We start from the raw sequence: 16,310 nt of genomic DNA, 5'->3' as shown, positions 1-16,310 counted from the left end.
AAATATAACCAAGGAAGTTCTTTGCCAGTAAGAATTTGATGAATCAATATTAGAAAACTCTATTGTTATTCAGTCATATCTGACAAAGAACAAAATTATATACTCATTGTACATGTTCAAAAGGCATTCAATTAGAATCATAAAGATTATTCAAACTAATACATTCTGTTCATCGTTATTTGTGCTAGCTCATATACTTAGCAAATTCACCTGGTTAAGTTACAAGCTCAGCCACTTTCCTGGCCTGACTTTTTCTGCAAAAGCCAGGGTGCTGTGAATGGAGAGACAAGTGAAAATTTTAATATGTCGACCCAAGTCATTCTTTAATTATCCAATGGGAAGAAATAATCAACATCACTACCTCTACTTGACGTTGAAATGTAGCATTTTAACAGTCTTTGTTGTATTTCTGGAGGCTCATATTTCAATATTTAATTGTGGGGGATACATGTTAAGTGGAAGAAAGATTCAGAAAAAGAAGAGATATGTTTAACCTGTAATGAACAACTAAACTCAAAGTAAATGTTTGCTGAGTTTTGCAAAGTACAAGGTGGTGGGCACAAGGTAATTGTGTTAGTCTGGGTACTTTAGAGAAACAAATCCACAGAAACTCATGTATAAGAGAGAGTTTTATATAAAGATTAAGTGCACATCAAGAAAACATCCCAACCCAGTGCTGCCCAAACCCACAAGATCAACATTAACCCATGTGTCCCACACCAATCCACAAAGTTCTCCTCCATCTCACAAAATAGATGGAATGATGCTGACTGCAGGAGGAAAGCCAAGTCAGTGAGTGTGTAAGCATCTCAGTGCTGGCAGGGGTATCCACATGGCTGCATCGGGGTAGGTCCATGCCACATCTCCTCAGGGATGTCTTGCATGAAGTGAGCTTTGCCAGCTGAAGCAGGGAACTGGCTAAGGCAGCTGCACCCTGGTCCAACCATCACAAAGCAAGAGACCTGAGAACTAGAAAGGCGAAGCTCACTGAGCCATTTATCTCTCCGCTCTTCAATTAACCCCACATGTGTTTATCAGTCAGGTTGGCACAATAAACTAATTACCTCAGTAATGAATCTTCAGATGAATAACTGAAAGTTGACTTAGATATTCTACAAACGAGAAAATTATTTAGATGTGAATTATTTTCAAAGTACTGGTTTACTGCCGTATAAACCAAATACTAAAATAAATTTAATGCATTTCTATAATTTGTAATTGTGGTTTTCTAGATTTCTTTTATTTTACAGATCACTGGAGTACATAAGATCGTTTCATTGTGAGAAATATATATTTAAGAAAACATTTGACAATCAATGTTTGTCACATGTAAAATTCACTGACATTGCCTGCATTCATTCTTTACATACAACTATTATCTCTTTGTAGGAGAAAGATAAAGCTGTTTACTCCCATATGGATTGACAGCTTTGGAAACCTAAGGGGCAGTCTGTCCTACAAGGTTGTCCTCTGTCAAATAGGGTTCTACGAGTCAGAATCAGCTTGATGACAGGAAGTTGGATTTTGGTATCATCACCATCATTTTCAAATTATTCTATCAGCATTAGTAAAAATTCAGTTTCCCTGTAAGCAAGGACTATGAGTTTTTGTCATGGAACAAGTAAGAGCTACTTTCCCCCCAGTATGAATTAAAGTTGTGTCTATAGGGATCAACTGACTGACTATCAAGTTTAATCCGGCATACTCAAGATTACAATGTCTGCAGATGGTCTTTGGGTATCCAGTCCAAACCGCCTCATTTATATCAATATAGTTGTTTGCTTTGAATCTTTTAATACCTGATACCTGACCCATTGACACCTCATGGTCACACTGGCTAGTGTGCTTCTTCCATGTGGGCTTATTTGCTTCCCTGTTGGATGGCTGCTTGTGTAACTTCAAGCTTTTAAGAACCCAGATCCTATATCTTTTGATAGTCAGGCACCATCCACTCTCTTCACCACATTTGAGTCTCAAAGAGTGCCAGGTGATTAGAACAAAGTGTTCTTGTGTTAGAGGCCTTGAGTAGAGGTCCAAAGTCTCTTTGCTAACATAATACTTAAATATATGTACATTGGTCTCTGTCCCTTTCATTATAAATTAGTATATTTACATATATACATGCATATAGTTATTCCTCTATAAATAGCTTTTGCCTCTTATTTTTTCCTCTATTTCCTTTCACCTTCCTCCTTTCCCACTGTCATGCTCACCCTCCACTTGGCTCTCAGTAATTCCTCTAGGATACATTGCACTTGATCAAACCCCACCAGGCATTCTACGCCCTCCTCACCATCTATTGTAGACCTTTTGTTGTTCCCTGAGTTTGTTGACACCCTACTCCCCTCCCTAGCCCTCCTCTCCTATGTCACCCTGGAACCGCCAGTCCCATTGTTTTCTCCATGAGATTGTCCTGCATATCTAATATTGATGGACATAGGCTTAAAGAAAAAGCAAGAACAAAAAACATAACAAAACAAACAAAAAACCAATAGATAGTTCCAGGTATATCTGCTGACCCTTATGCACGTTTTCTGATGAAGTCTGATGAGGTGCAAAGCCATGTCCCCATTTCAGAAGTCTATTTTCAGTATTCCTTGGGGACTTGGTTACGTTGCTCCCCTTGCTGCCCTGTTGCACTCCCTTTGTGTTTTAACCCACTGTGCACGGGGCAGACCACGCACACTTTCCACATAGTGTTGCCAGTGCTGTCCCCAGTAGAGCTATGGGTCCGTGAGGGAACATCTTCTCTCGTGATGGGTCTGGCCCTACGGGTCTCTCCATGCATTAGCTGCTCTGAGCTGTGATGTCTTCCATGGGACTTGGTGGGCTATGATGAGGTTCTCTCTCTCCTCAGTTTGCTCCCATGTGGTTTGGACAGACGTGCCTCTCTCCCCAAGCTATATCTTCAGTGCTGTCTTCGGTATTGCCTTCTTCTGGGGAGAGGGTCAACATAGCTCGGCTTGGGGTTTAACATAGTCATCCTCTCTATTAGTTCACTGCTCTGTGGCATTGGATTGCCCACAAGGCTTGGCACTGTGGGATGGAGTCTGGTCCCTCTTCCCCTTTCCTGTGGAGACATAAACAATATCCTCCCGATGGATGTATTATTTCCATGTTCCCCCACAGAAGGGTTATAAGGAAGGGATGATTCAAACAAGATGCAATATAGCATTGATGAAACACACATCATTCCTCTAGTTCCTTAATTCTTCTTCCCCCCACCCCCAACCACCATGACCCGTTTCTACCTTATACTTCTTACAAATCTGGCTAGACGGGAGAACACACATTAGTACAGATAAGAGCTCTCAATACATGGAATTCAAGACAGATAAACCCCGCAGGAACAGTAATGGGAGTAACAATATCATGAGGATAGGTGGATAGTTGGGGAGGGGGAAAAGCGAGAAAGGGGATCCCATCACAAATTTGGATATATATATAGCCCCCCCCCCCAACCTCCATGAAGGGGATGAACAGAAATGTGGGTTAAGGGAGACAATGGACAGTGTAAGATATGAAATAATAATAACAATATATAATTGATCAAGGATTCAAGAGGGTGGGAGGGTGGGAGAAGGAGGGGAAAAAGAGCAGCTTATACCAAGGGCTCAAGTAGAAAATGCTTTGGGAATGATAGCAACATATTTACAAATATTTTTGATACAATTGATTTATGAAATGTTGGAGGAACTCTAAGAGCCCCCAATAAAATGATTAAAATATAAATGAATAAATGGATCTCTAGGAATGATGGGGCGGAGGGAGCATACAATGGTCTCTGTCTGATAGTAAAGCTGTTTGAGACCCTTGTGTGGCTAGAACAGATCTGCCAGTGGCTCAGTCTGAATAGATATACTGCAGATGGGCTTTGGGCTCCCACTGCCCGCCATGGCCTTTTTCAATTGGTGTGCATCACTTCACTCTGATACTTTTCTCTTCACCATATTCAAATTTGGTATTTGTCAGCTTTGGATCACACAAGCTGGTGCGCTTCTTCTGTGTGGACTTAGTTTAATCCTCATTTAGATGTCTTCTTGATTGAATACAAACCTTTGAAACCTCAGGCACTATTCTGATTGATAGATGGGCACCATCTACTTTCTTCACCACACTTTGCTCTAGCACTGTATCTTCTGTGATTATTTCATGAAGAGTATCAAGCAGAGCCATGATGTAAGAATTAATTGTTCTTAAGTTCAGGTAGGATTTAGTGCAAGCCCCAAACCTTCTTTTTTATAAAATTTTCTGTAAATATAGAATTAATACATGTCTTATCATTCCAGTCTTAAATCATATCAAACATCATTGTACAATTACTTCCATAATCAGTCTCCAAACATACTTTTCCTCCCTGAACTTCTTGACACCATCTCCTTCTTATCTTCCCCTTTCTCTGTATTGCCCCTGTCCCCAAACCCTTGTTATATTTTCTTTCCCTATAGGCTCAACATCCCTGGGTTTCATTTACCGAAAAGCAGAGAAACCAGTAACACCACTTCAAGTGGGTGACCCCCAATGGTGGTGCATCTCTGAGATACACCCTAATCGAAACATTCATAAGCATAATGGAACAGAATGGCTGTCACAGGATTTCCAGGATAATATGTATCTTAATGTAGCATATAGGTTGTTGACGTAGCCAGTCCTTGCTCCTCCACCAACCCACAGTGCACTTGTCCTGGTACAGTTGTCTTCTGCTTCCTCAGACACTCTGAAGAGGTCTTGTCAAGCAGATTTACCGAAGGCATTTTGTCTTTAGATCTCTTGGCTGCTATTCCCATGAGCACTGACTGCAGATCCAAGTAAGAAAATGTCCTTGACAGTTTCGACCTTTTCTTTATCATGAGGCTGCCTATGGGTCCAGTTGTATTTTGTTTTACATTGACTTGAATTCCATATTGAAGGCTGAAATTCTTGATCTTCATCTGCAGATGCATCGAGTCTTCCTCAATTTCAGGAAGCAAGCTTGTATCACTTGCATTTCACAAGTTGTTAATAAGCCTCCCTCCAAACTGATGCCACAGTCTTCGTATCAGTCAATTTCTCTGAGGATTTGCTCGGCAAGCAGATTGAATGAGTACAGTGAGAGCAGGCAACACTAATGCTCACCTGCTCTGTTCACACAACTGCTTCTTGGTCCCTCAGTGGTTCTCAACCATCCTAATGCCGCGACCCTTTAATACAGTTCCTCATGTTGTGGTGACCCCCAACCACAAAATTATTATCATTCTACTTCATAAGTGTCATTTCCCTACTGTTATGATTCGTAATGTAAATATCTGATATGCAGGATGTATTTTCATTGTTAAAAATGGGGCATAATTACAGCATTGTGATTAATCACAAAAACAACATACACCTTCCCTTGGAAGACCCTTAATACCTATTTCTTACGGTGTTTTTCTTATCCTGTAATTTGTGGGTCTATGTTATTCTCCTATTCAAAGCTAGGATGATAAATTAATAATTTAGTAGTATACCTTAATAGCTGAAAATATAGTTGTACATCATGTTTAAGAAACTAGAACTGATGTGGTCTGTCTGAACCCCAGGAATAAGCCTAAAACCCAGTTGAGATAACATCTGAGGTCAGGTACCCTGAGCCCTGTGCTTTGTGCAGGCTCAGTATAGGGAGCTTGTTCCAAAATTTAGGGGACTTGGTGTGCTGGGTTTTACTTTGGGCTGCTAACACAAGATTGGCAATTCTAAGCCACCAGCCACTCCACAGGGGTAAGATTTATGCTCCCATAAAGAGTCGCAGCCTTAGAAAACCACAGGGGCAGTTCTCCTCTGCCTTATAGAGCTTGTACAAGGCAGAAGAGCCTCATGAGTAAAACTGAGCCTTCTTAAAGGGGAAGAAAATGTATGTGTGCGTAGTATTTTCAGCTCTGATCAAGTGCATCAGCCTGTCCTTTCTGGAGGTCTGCCTTAGAGACTTCAAACTTCCATGATCATTTTCCACAAGTGCATACTTGTAATTCCTGCAATAAATATCTTAAAATGTATCTTCTAGTTACTCTCTTGCTCTGCTTGAAACTTGACTAATACACAGATAATAAGTGAAAATATCTAAAGAATTTACCTTAAGTGCCAATTTTTTAAAAATATGAGAGGTTGAATAATTGAAAATGAATATTGAAGTCAGCATACTTTTTATCATATTAATAAGAAAACAACAAAGGGGTTAAGGAGAAATATGCAAAGCAAGGGGTACTTTTTCCACAATTGGAAAAAGGATGTTTAAAAAAAGCCAAATTATATTTCAAGAGAACAAAAATAAAGACAACAACAACAAAAATGGAATAAATCAATTACTAACAGACTTTTGCTAAGGAAAATCAAAAGAATATACTTAAGACACAAAGAACAATTCTGAAAGGATATTTGTAAAAGGTTAAGAGAGAATGATGAGATAAGTATTTGTAAACTTGCCAGTAAACCCAAACAGTATGAGTGATTAAGTAATAACAATAATGTCAAGCTTGTAAGCTTCAAAATTTAGGCAGAACAATGAAACTTGACAACCATAGGAAACAAGTTAGAAATAAATTGAAACAAGAAAAATCAATTATCAAGAGGAGAATAATTTTATTTTGAGTATGTTTATTATAAGCCAATCATCAAACAAGAAAGAGAAAGAAGAAAGAAAAGACTGTGAGAAATAAAGCAGAGAAAAAGGTAAGGTATAGGAAAAACAAACAGCAAAAATTATGAAAATGAAAATCAATCTAGATCTATTGGCAATAAAATTCAATAAAATGACAAAACCTTTTACTTGAAGGATTATAAAAGAACAAATCAACAAACATGATAATAAAAATATCAACCAGGTAATGATAACTTGTTAAATGAAAAGAGTTGTACTACATGCTTTGCATATATATGAAATGTAATCCTCCTGTGATTTTATCCAAGTAGTATCATACCCATTTTATAAATGAGTACATTGATGCTCATAAAAGTGAAGAAACGTCCAAGAAAGACAGGAGTTGAGCATCCTCCCTCTGCTCCAAGTTCTGTTTTTATGATTATCATTTGCAATCTTATGAGAAATTAAGCTTTTACTGCTTTTTTCTCACAATAACTTTTCAACTTCATATTTTATTAGAAGATCATTTAAATCCTTGACATATGTTTTACATTGTTTGTATATGTATTGAATTTTTAATACTTTTATTCTTAAAATCAGAACACTTAAAATATTGCTTAGAATCTATTTTTCCTTCTTGTTTTAGAATGTAGGAAGAGAAGTTACTAGGGTAGGGTACTAGGATTCCAATGCATGTATACATAGGTTTATTTAACACAAACTACAATCAGTAGACGGCTGCAGGCAAGTTCTATCAGTAATACACTGGTCTTAGTCACACCTTCAAAAAAAGAAAAGGTCCAATCAGAACAGTCGCTCTCAGGAGACTTTCTGGACCAGTTAATGCAATGCAGATGGGTCAGCCCAGACGGTTATGCTGCCCGTCTTTCTCTTTTCTCCTTTCTTTTGAAGAGGCCAACTTGATCGATGTTTTTGAAGCACACAGGATGATTACAGGAACTTATTCTGTAGAAAACGGAAAGCTGCATTCATGACAAAAAAGATCAGGGAAGTTGTGTCATAGAATTTTTTTCTCTCCCATCAATGCAATGCGTCTGCTCATTCTTTGAGGGCATCAAAGGCTGTCTTAGGAGAATTTTGTTGGGATCCCTCATCCCATCTGCCCTAAAGTCATGATCTTGCCCTTTCAGATTTCTTTTTATTCCACATCTCAAAGAACAAGAAAAAGATACACGATTTGAGTTCCTTCAGGTTGCCCAAATTGCCTTTTTGACATGGGGCATATTGAAAAGAGCAAATTTCTTTAGGGAAGAATTAGAGATGGAAACACCACCTTCATTAGGATTTTATTATTTTATAGCAATACTTTCTCTCTCACCCTTCCATCAGAGAAAAATTGTGTTATCCCGAGCCTTTAAAAATTGTCAAACTGATTATTCATTATTTATTGAAATATGAAAAATCTTTTAAATTTTATGAAAATGTGTTAAGGAAAACTGTGCATGGATTTCAAATTTTGCAGCCAAAATAAACTCATACTATTTTATTGTAATGTATCTGAATAAGATCTAGTGGAGTCACTCAGAAGTAGAAGATAATCTGATTTTAAAAGAGCCCCTATCAAACTAACCTGAATTCTAACATTTAAACAAGAACAAACATCTAATTTATGGTGAAACTTGGATAGAAAGAATGATGAAACCATTGGTGCTTTTTGAGATGCTCATGGGGACAATGCCCCCAAGCAATCAGCAGTTTATAAGTGGATGACTTAGTTTAAGAAAGAATGAGATGGTTTTGAATAAGAAGACAGGGCAACAAAGCATCCACATTAAACCATCTTGTTCCTGTGCTAGTTGAAGAGGCTTGGTGATAAATGACAGAAACAATAGCCAACACCATTGACATCCAACTGGTTTCACTTTCACAATTATGACCGAGAATTAAAATTGGACAAAGTGTCTATCTAATCTGTGCCCAGATCAGCTGCAGAGAGCAGCAAGGGTTTCAATAGATAATTTAAACAAATGAGAAGAAGATCGTAAAGTATTTCTTCAAAGAATGTGATAGGAGATGAAGCATGAGATTATCAGGCTGATCCTTGGGGTAGTTACATAATCTGTTGTCAATTTAAGATTTAAGAGTGAAGGGGTGGAGTTTAGCCTGTCAATCAGGTCTCAGCTTGATGGAGGCACTAAAGAGATAAATAGCTCGCTGGAGGTGGACGCACAGAGACTCCCTGCAAGACATCCCTGTTGAGAAGACGCATGGAGCTACCTAGAGCTCTGGAGCCAGAGAGCCACATGGAGACTCCCTGCCAGGGCTTGTACATGGAGACCCCCTGCCACTGGCTTACACGGCCACTGGATCCACAAGACTTTCCATCCACTGGCCTGTGATCTTCCTGCATTTGGCATAAGTGCATGCTGTGTGAGTCTAATGGGGAATTTATGGACTAGTATTGGATATATGGGCTAATATTGGACTTATGGACTTGATCTGGACTCAGACCCCTGGCAATCTTGAAGGACAGAGCAGAACGGCTCCGTAGGTTTTTTAGATTGTAAATGTTATGGGATTAGACTTTCTGGTCTGTCTTTTGCAGAATGACTGGTGGATTTGAAGGGCTAGGGTGGAGGGTGGAGGAGTGTTGCGGGCGGGGGTTGCAGGGATGGCATAAAAATGGGTGGGTTGAAGATAAGGAAGGACCTTTTTAAACGTGTCTTAAATTTGATGCCACTTCTGTTGAAAAATCAAGTTTATATTTTTATTAACGTTCTGTTTTTCCATAATCTTTTTGTGGAAATCCTTTTGCATCCTAAGAAAATTTGATTCACAGAAAGGTACTAAGCTCTCCTCTAATGCCTCCTCCTTGGATGACCGTGGTTGGTCGCCTGCCTTCTTCCTGAGCCTGTTTCCTCATCTGTCAGTGAGAGGTGGTGAATTTGATGATCTGAGTTCCTTTTCAGCTCCAGAGCACTGTTTTTGAGCACTTCCTGCATTTAGACCAGTGAATTAGATTCCTTGCATCCATAAATGGTCATTTAGATCAGAGTGCTCTAGTCCATCCACCAGTGAGTGGTTCGCAACCTTCCTAGGGCCCAGAACCTTTCATACAGTTCCTCGCCTTGTGGTGACCCCCGCCCCCAACCATATAATTATTTTCGTTGCTCCTTCATAACTGTAATTTTGCTACTGTTATGAATTGGGCGACCCCGGTGAAAGGGTCGTTTGACTCCCAGAGGGGTCACGACCCACAGCTTGAGAATCGCTGGTAGATTCTTTTTGTGTGTCTGGCAGATTGAACCAGATGGTGAAAACGGACACTGGTAACTGTCAGTGAAAGAACCTTTGCGTGAATCTTTGCCTTTTGCCCAGCGTGTGGGCGAGGGGAGACAGTGCACTTTTTATTTGATCAGTCCAGAGAACATTCTTCATTCTTCTCGCATTCCCCTACTTAAAATTCTCTTATGTTTTTGTCAGAAAGTGACCTGTTCTATTTCATATATGAAAGCTTCACATTAAAAGAATATTAGGTAGCAAATATCTTTACTGAAGCGCTGCTGGCAGCTGAAATCACTGACAACTTCCTGGCTGTGATTCATAATCTATACTGGTGCCTTTGAGACAGCAGGCTATTGATTTTTCCCTGTCTATAATCCAAGACCATATACACAGCTTGTTAGACATCTGTGGGGATATAAACTGAGTTTTGATACAAGGTAGGAAGATTCTCTTTGTGGGGCTCTTAGTTTTTGTCTTAGAAAAAAATCTTGACACGTCTTTGTGAACTTTTTAAAACAAATGTTTGAATATGAACAAGGTCACAAGTTTGGGCATAGAGAATATTAGAGATTTTATGTGTTGAGAGTTTAAATAAAAATAGTTCTTTAATAGTAAGTAGACAATCTATTAATGATTTAGACTTTTCACTATGTTTTATAGTATGTTTTATTTAGTAAGTCTAACTAAGATACATTTCAACTGCTTTTAGGAAATAAAAGTAGTGCATTGACATGAATAAACTATTAAAATAGTCACATAATATCAATATTAGAGCTATTTCTGCAAAATGAATTGAATTTATACGAACAAAATCTTCTCAGCTCTGCAAAATGCTGCAATTATTTCTAAATCATTTCAGATATGAAATGTATGGCCAAGAGACATAAATGCTTTTTTTGTATTATGACATTTCATTTTATTCTAATAGACACTTCAAGAAGAAAGAGCAAAAGTGTATTTTTACCCTTGAGACATTTTTTTCAAATAATAGAATAAATCATAGTTTATCTAATCCTAACAGAAAGAGAAGCAATGTTATAAAGTCACTTTTATATACCTTTCAGTATAGAAATTAAAGGTAAAATATTTGATTAAAAGTCACACATATTCACAAATCAATACTGCTTATAATCTCGCAATTTGTAGAGAAATTTTACTTATCTAGAGTGTGCTTTTTAAAAATACACACTCTCTATTTTTGGCATATTTTCATTAAAAATATAATAATAAACAGATGATGTGTTATATGCTCAGAATGCTTCAAAAATGCTTTAACATGTATTGCTCACTTGGTACTCTAATACTCACCGGATACAGTGGCTCTGAAATGATAGTATCGCTAACATTATCCTCACTTCAGATGTGGACCTTAAGAATGGATGCACTAGATTGATTAGACACAGCAGCCCAACCAGGCTAAAACGCAAAACTTTAGAGGTGAGCGTAGCAAATGACTAATGAAAACATAAACTCTAACTAAGAGTTGTCAACAAAAATGCAAGATTCTAATAGAAACATTAGCTAACAACTTTCAAGATTGAAAATGAAATTATGATGTAGTAGAATTTATACCCCAAATAGAAGGATTTTAAACATAAGGTAATCTATCATTATAACTCATGCTTTGCAAACAAATTTCTATGGAACACTGAATACTTTACAAAAACTTTAAAAGTAATCATTTAAAATTATCATGTGCCTTGAAGATTCAGAATTCAGTGTCCCAGCAGTCCATGGTACCTGACTACACACCATCGGCTCTAGATAGGTATTGTAAAGATCGCTTGGCCGGAGCATGCCTCACATCAGCTGGACTCAGATGGGGAATGAGGGATACTGATTGGAAAAACAAGTCAGGAGAGGGCAAAGAGAGCAAACACAAATGCGTGTCTGTTTGTGGTAACAGAGGGCGTACCAACCTCATGTTGGGGAGAATGACTGAAAATATGTCTGGGGACACTAGCGAGGGGGCGGTGTCCTTGGTGGTATGCACCAAATAGGCCACGTTGACCTGGGCTTCTGGGTGCATCTGGGGGAGCCAGGCTGAGGGTTGTAGAAGACTGGGGTATTGCATCCTGGATCTTCAGGGTGCCGTGGCACCCTCCAGGGGCTGCATCGGGGAGGTCCCATGCGGAACCTCCACTGGGTGGACTGGACTCTGTCTCAGCACACTTGTACCCTGACGACTTAAGAAGGAAATACATGGTGTCTGAGGAAGTTGGAGACAGCTCTACGGAGATTACTGAACTGTTGGTAGGCGGAAAAACATGGACTTGCTACATCAATGCCCTATATGCTTTATTAATATTTGCATTATTCCAGCAAACCTTTGAATGACTTTCTCAGTGAGTGTTATTGCAAATTTCACTGATAATTTAACCTATCATTTATGTAACTAGCATCCAGCCAAGAAAAGATGCATTCTGTAAAAATGAATTCAGGCACTGTGATATGGAGATAGCCTACATTGGCCCAATATCACTCTCTCAGCAGAGCTATAAAAAAATTAGTGCCAGGGGCTAATCAAAGACTAATATTAATGTTAATGGAAGATCATTATGTCTAATTATGGGTAATATTAATGGAAGATCATTATGTCCCAGGGGGATGATCAATAAGACTCTCTACTATAAATTAACAAGAAGGTTTTGAAAGAGAGCTAAAGGCAGATAAAAAACAAAAAAACCCCACATAAATCCAGGAAGGGGTTTTGCACTCGCAGTAAATTCTAGTTCCAACATAAAAACAATTAGTTCTTACATTATGGCCCTGCTTGATAATCGCCCTCAAGAAGGGAACACAGAAGATATGGGTGCTATAGCAAAGTGTGGTGAAGAAACCAGATGGTGCCCAGCTATCAGATAAAGTGGTGTCTGGGGTCTTAAAGGTTTATCTCCAAACATACCATTAGGTACATGAGATGTCAACTAAGTCCACATGGAAGAAGCACAACATTAATCATTGAAGTATCATATAAATAATATCAGTTGAAGTCAAAAGAGGGAGTAATATCAGAGCATAAATTGTGAGAATCCAGTTTTCAGAAGGTTGTGAATGACAGTGGGAGCCCAAGATAAAACTGTGGGAACTACATAGGAAATAAGCCTCTGGTGATCTCCATCTATGCATAATTGAGAGATGGGAGGAAAGGGGTTACTAAATGGAGTGCATTGGAGCAAGGAGTAGAGACGATCAAAGGGAAAAACCTAACTTGAACAGTTGAAACGTTGTGACTTGATTCCCTCTTCTGATGCGCATGGGATCTGATCTGGTTTACAATATTTTCTGTATTTCTATTTATATGTTTGCTTATGTTAGGATTTATCTCAGAAATGTTATGTCATTGGGGTCATTGAAGTTGTGTTGTATGTTTTTCTGTTCTTCAGCATATGAAACCCAGGACTGATGATCCTATAAGGGCAGCAAGGAGAATAAGGGGTTCTGGGTGCAGGAATACAGAGTGGGGGATAAAAGAGAAATGATGTCAAGGAGTCCAGGAAGGAAAATAATGTTTTGAAACTGGTTGTGGTAGCATTTGTACAATACTGCTTGATGTTATTGAACTATGGAATGAGATGGTATAGGCATTAAATCCCAATTAATAATATTTTTTAAAAATAACATAAAATATTGATGAACATTAAGTACTCAAATACTGTAAATGAGAAAAGGCAGTGATGTTAATGGACGGCATAACATAATACAGATGTCAATTCTACCAAATTAATCTATTAATGTAATTAACTTACAATGTAAACCTCAGCAGGATTCTTGGCAAGCTAATTCTAAAATTGATATTAAAGAATAAAATTATACAAATAGCTAAGGCAATTAAAAGATAAAAGGCAATTTTCACTACTGAATATTAAGATATAGTCAAATTTTAAAATAATAAGAAAGCACCCATTGTCGGTTTGTGTTGGAAGAGACAAATGCTTCAAAGGAGCATACTGGCTATATCCTCATATCTAAGAAGCATTAGTTTCTTAGTGCTACCATAATACAATTCTACAAAGTGGATGGCTTTATACAACAGAAATGCATTTTCTCATAGTACTGGGCACTAATAACCCAAAATGAGAGGCCATGTTGATTTCTCATGAGACATTGTTGAAGAATCTTTCTTACCTTCTGGTAGCTTTAAGCATTCTTTGGTGTGAAGCTGCAATAACTAACACATGATGTACTTCATCTGTTTTCTATGTCTTTTCTCTTCTTTTATAAGGACTCAATTTGAATTGCTCCATATAAAATAAGATAAAGACAAGAGATGCATTGAAAAGACTATTGTCAAAGGATAGTTAATCCTCATTATTCATCGATTCTGCACTTGTGTATATACCTAATTGATGAAATTTATTTGTAACCCCAAATTAATGTTCATTGAACTTCTCAGTTATATAAGGTCATGTATGAGTGAAGAAAGATTTGCGCCATCTGACATAATTTTCCCAGCTGAGATCTAATAAGACAGTTCTCAGCCTTCTTTTTCTAAGTTATTATACAAGAAATGAGTTTCCTTTTGTGGTTTGTTGGGTGCAATTTTTTTCTCATTTCAGTGGCTTGTTTTCTTTTCTTCTTTTTAAAGTTAAGTGTGCTCTACAAAATGGCTGCAAGTTTCTCCCGTTGAAGGTGCCCGATGAACAGTGTCTCAAGGCTACCATATATTTCCTGTTTTTATTCCATCTTTGCTTTCTTGTGACATGCATGAGTTTGGTAAGCGTAACTGAGGGATGGTTATGCCATTGTGAATAAGTATTATTGAAAGATTTGCCCTATCACCAATCCCCATTGTTTGTGTAAATAGTATCCAGTCACTTAAGAGTTGAATCTGTACAAGTCAACATTTCAAGTATTTCAGAGCCTAGCCAGCCTATAATTGTATAATTTACCTTTCTCAACAATATTCTAAAGTCTGCATCATTTTGTAAATTAATAGCATTATGTACAGGTAAAAATAGACCAAAAAGCAAAGGAGAGAAAAAAAACCTATCAAGCCAACAGCAGTCAAAAGAACGCTGAAAAGAAAAAAGAGACATCAAAATTGGTGGCATAAGAAGACACAAAGGTCACTATATAAGTATAAAATCTATCATTGATAAAGAAACCATATTCATAATAAATATATATGCACCAAATGAAAGGTCATCAAAATATTTTTAAACAAATTCTTATAGAAATTAGGAGACAAATAGATCATAATATGAGGGAACTTCAATACATCACTTTCAATTAAAGTTGGATCAACTAGAGAAAAAAATCAACAAATATACAAAAATATTGTATAGCATAATCATCTTGAACACGTAGATATTTGTAAAACACTTCATTCAACCAATATTCACTTCAAATTCCGCTCTAGCACCAAAGGAAGGTATTCTAGAAGGATAGCATCTTAAGTCATGAAGTAAGCATTCAAAAGCATTGAGATGATACAAGCCATCTTTTCAGATCACTATGCTGTAAAATTAGAAATCAGTCACAGAATGAGCAACTCCAAAAATCTAAATAAGTACATGGAAGTCAAACACTCTACTCAAGAACTAGGGGGCAATGGAAGAAATAAAGAACAAAAATACAACATATCCCAACCTTTGGGACACAGAAAAGCTGTCCTCAAATACATCAATAAGACAGAAAGAATGAAAAGAAACATCTTAACATGTCAACTGTAACAATGGTGAAAATGCAGTGAAACAAAATAGCAGATACTAGAAGAAAAGACATAATAAAGATTAGAGAAGAAATAAATGAATCACAAAATTTAAAACTTCTAAAAAATCAGTAAGACAATAAGTTGGTTCTTTGAAAACAACAAAATTAATATACCACTGGCAAGCCAAATACACAAAAAAATTCTGAGAAGATACAATATCTGTGACTAAGAAAGGAAATTTATGATATTAGAACAGAAAAAAAGAGATAACAATATAATGACACAGTTTTAGGAAAAATTATCTTCCAAAATATTAGAAAATCCAGAAGCAATGAATATATTTCTAGAAATGTATTATTTACCTAAATTAGCACAGAATGACATTAACAATCTCAACAGGCCTATAACATTATAATAACTAGATCTAGTAATAAAAATACTCCAGACATCATAAAGTTGGGTCCAGATAGTTTCACTGGAAATTCTATCAAATATTTAGAGAATACTTAATACAAGTTTAAAATAAATGATTCAAGAACATACAAAAAGAAAATACACTACCAAACCCCTTTTATTAAGTAAACATAGCTCTGTGAGTTAGTTAATTGTGCCAGCCTGGCCAATAATCACATATGGGGCTAGTTGAAAGGCGGAGGGATAAATGGGTGGTGAAGCCTTGCCTTTCTAATTCTCGGGTCTCTTGTTTTGTGATGGTTGCTCCGGGTGCAGCTGCCTTAGCAGTTCCCTGCTTCAGCTTGCAAGATTGACTTCCTACAAGACCTCCCCAAGGAGAAGCTACATGGACCTATCCCG

Source organism: Echinops telfairi, unplaced genomic scaffold (genome assembly GCF_000313985.2).
Source record: "Echinops telfairi isolate 266 unplaced genomic scaffold, ASM31398v2 ScPeMD7_1;HRSCAF=3_0, whole genome shotgun sequence".
Lineage (NCBI taxonomy): Eukaryota > Metazoa > Chordata > Mammalia > Afrosoricida > Tenrecidae > Echinops > Echinops telfairi.
Note: the sequence above shows the minus strand (reverse complement) of the source record.